The sequence below is a fragment of the Triticum aestivum genome, chromosome 5D (assembly GCF_018294505.1).
Source record: "Triticum aestivum cultivar Chinese Spring chromosome 5D, IWGSC CS RefSeq v2.1, whole genome shotgun sequence".
NCBI classification, from domain to species: domain Eukaryota; kingdom Viridiplantae; phylum Streptophyta; class Magnoliopsida; order Poales; family Poaceae; genus Triticum; species Triticum aestivum.
In genome coordinates this window covers 250,332,974-250,336,688 of record NC_057808.1, presented here as the reverse complement: position 1 = coordinate 250,336,688, position 3,715 = coordinate 250,332,974, and positions in this window count along the sequence as shown.

Sequence of the window (3,715 nt, the reverse complement as noted above, 5' to 3'; positions counted from 1 at the left end):
TCTTGAAAATTTTGTTTGTAATTTTGAAAAATGTTCGCGTTTTTTTAAATTTGTTCCTATTTTGAAATTGTTTTGCATTTTGAAGAAATTCTTTGTAAGTTTGAAAAACAATCTCGTTTTTATTTGTTTGAAAAATGTGTGAGATTGCCAAAAATGGTTCAAGTTTGAAATTTTTTGCTATGAAATATGAAAGAGTTTCAAATCTGTTCCGTCTTATGTTTTTATAAAGCGGATTGCCATTATATTCGAAATCCCATGAATTCTGGTGGTTGTTGCTCACTTGCAGTAGGTCATCCCCTAGATCCCTGCCGCTGCTGTATACGTCTTTAAGTTTGGCGCTGCGATCTCAACATATGGAGTTGTCAGTCACAGTGGCTGGCACCGCCGTCCAGCTACTGCGAAGTCGCAGGATCATCGATCCCCAGCTCAGGTACTTTCCTCTTTGCTGCTTTTTTTCATACCCCGATCGTGCCAACGGAAATGGGCCGGCCCATGTTAGCCGCGCCCTGTGCAAAACGTCGGCAATTTGCCGCAGCGAGCGGCACATAGGATGTCCCCCTGTTTGGCGCTGCAAGCGCCGCTTTCTACTCTTTTTGCTAACCAGCGCCTGCAGCAGTAACTCGCGGGCCGGCCCATCTCGCTTTCGCTTTTGTGTTTTTTCTTTAAACGCGCAAAAAACAACGCTAGTGAAGGGAATCGAAATGAGTACCTTAGGGATCGAACAACGTAACACTAACCGGCGCCTGCATGCCCAATGTGTTTATCTCTTCTTCCAACTTTGGCTATTTCTTCTTCCAACTTTTTTGTTTTTGTTTTTTTTTCTTTTTTCTTCTTCCTGGTTCGATGATTTCTTTCAAATTCGTGAACTTATCTTAAATTGGATGAACTTTTTTTTTATCAAAATTGATTATTTTTTCATTCAATTAAATGAACTTTTTTAAAAAGTCGATGAACTTTTTCAAATTTGTTGAAATGAGTTTTTGAAAATCCATGAACTCTTTTCAATTTTCATGAACTTTTTTGAAATTCAATGAACTTGTTTTAAAAGTGGATGATTTTTTTTGTCGAATTTGATGAACCTTTTCCAAATGAATGAACTTTGTTCTAAAAGTTGATGATTGCTTTTTCAAATTTGACAAACCTTTTTCATATTCGATGAACTTTTATCAAATCAATGAACTTTTTTCAAATTTGATGAATGTTTTCTCAAAATCATTGCTTTTTTGTTTAAAATTTGATGAGCTTTTTTCAAATTTGATGAAGTTTGTCACAAAGTTGTTGATTTGTGTTTCAAATTTGATGAACTATTTTCAAAATCTATGAACTTTTTTTTCAAATTTGATGAACTTTTCAAATTCGTGATTTTTTTCAAAGTCGATCAACTTTATTCAAATTCATGAACCATTTTACTAATTCGATGAACTTTTTTTGAAATTGATGAACTTTTTTTCGAAATTGTTGAACTTTTCCTAATTTGATGAACTTTTCTAAAATTCGGTGAACTTTTTCAAATTCGATGAACGTTTTTTCAAATTCCATGAACGTTCTTTCAAATTCACAAATTTTTTCCATTTTTTGTGAATTCAATTCTTACAAATCTTTTCTGGAATTTTGATTTCTTTCAATTCGTGGTTTTGTGAATACTTTTGAACTTATGTTTTTCTTTATTCAAATAATTTATAGCTGGTATATAGAGTACTGCTATATATATTTAATGTTGGTACTAAATTTAGGGTCAAATAGAGTTGTTTCCTCTTATTAGCAACAAAGTGAGGTCATCCTAGTGGATGACGTGCGTGGCATGCAAGTTGGCGACCGGAGTTCGATTCCCAATCCACAGCGCTGAGTAGGAGGTCCCTAGGCAAACTCTATTTGATGCTTCAGGCGCCCTTGGCAATCGGGCGCGCCCCCCTCGTGTCGTTGGGCTCGGCCCATTCCAGTTTATTTTTCTCTGCTAAACCGAAAAAAGGGTGAGCGCGATGATTCAAACACAAAACCTCTTTCTTACCTGAGAACATCAGTAACCACTACGCCACTCACCACTTGGTGACTTGTAACTTCTTTCTTTTCTGCTATTCTTCCTCAGTTTGCATTTTTATTCGCATTTTTCTTCTTCCTTTTTCTAGTTCTTTTTATCATCGAATTTGATGAACCTTTTCATTTTTCAATGAACATTTCTGAAAATCGATGAACTATTTTTGAAACTCGATGATTTTTTTAAATTCCTGAACTTTAAAAAAAATTGATGAACTTTTTTTAAAATTCGATGAACTTTCTTCAAATTTGATGAATTTTTTTTCAAAATTTTTTTTTCTTCATTTTTTAACCTTCTGTAGTTTTTGATTTTTTGAAATCCATGAAATAAATTTAATTTATGATTTTTTTTGGATTTCCCCACAAAAGTTAACCATTGACCGGTCAACCGTGAGCGAGCACCGCGTTTGGCCGAACCGTTGATCGGGCGCCTGCAGCACCGTATAGGAGGACCCCACGATATAGGAGCCCCCGAATTCCCAAGGATGGAAGCACCCGATATTTTTCCGGTGCGCATCTCCCTAGTGCAGGCTCAATTTCGAGAAAAAAAATACACGTTTGGTCATCCAAATCTCTAGCGATCTGGTCCCGCAACTCGAGAAACACTTCAGTCAGTACATTTATGCCCCTTAGACGGTCGATTGCTCTAGAGCCGCTACGTACCCTAGCGCGCGCCAGGCTATTTTTGCAATCATACCCCTGTCGTTTCTGGAAAATAACCTGCTTTGGGACGTGGCGGCTCGAGAGCGATCGACCATCCAGGGAGTGGAGGTACCCGTAGAACGTAATGTATTCTCATATATAGAGACAATATTAGAGAGTTTCTCGAGTTGTGGGATTAAATCATTATGCGCTAGAGACTTGGAGGACGAAACGTGTAATTTTCTCCTCAATTTCACATCGAGAGAGATAGTTTTGCGCAAGCGGAGACAACTCAGGCTCCAGCTTCCATCGTCCATAGCGACCGATGCAAAACGCTACGCCTCATCACCACCGGCACCATCGCCGTCGCCAAGTAACCAATTTCTGAGCAGGTCACACCAACCCAATAGGCGCTCTAGGTTTTGTTGTTTGTTGTTTTTGAAGGAAAATCCTCCTCGCCCTTAGGTTTGGTCGCCGTCGGCGAAGGCAACAAACTCCTGCACACCAACCCCACTCTCTCAATCGGTCCTCTTAGAGCATCTCCAGCCGTTCGGTGCCCCCAGGGATTGAAATAGCGCCTCCTGGGGGCTAGCCGGCGCTATTTTGGGCGTGGGGGCGGTCGGGTTCCCAATCACCGCCCCAGGCCGGCCCCGAGACGCCTTTTTTGAATTGAAGTTCGGCTAAAATTACACGAAAATGACACGAATTCGGCTAAAATTCGGCATGTGTGAAAGTGCAATCATGCCCTAAATATTATTTTGATGTTGATGACAATATACTCATAGGGGACTAACAAAGTTTGTCAAGTATATCTCAGGTTTTAGTCCCCTCGGAATCAATTGTGTGTGTGGATTATGATTTAGGAAATGTTTAACCTCATCAAGAACGAAGAAACAAGACTATATTTATGTTTATTCTTGAGTATAGGATCCGACACTATTAAGAGGGGAACATGGGTTATTGTGGAAGTCTTGCTCAAACATCTACTTCAAAGTCAGTGTCTGATCTTCATCTTTGTCGGACGACCAGTACTCACACG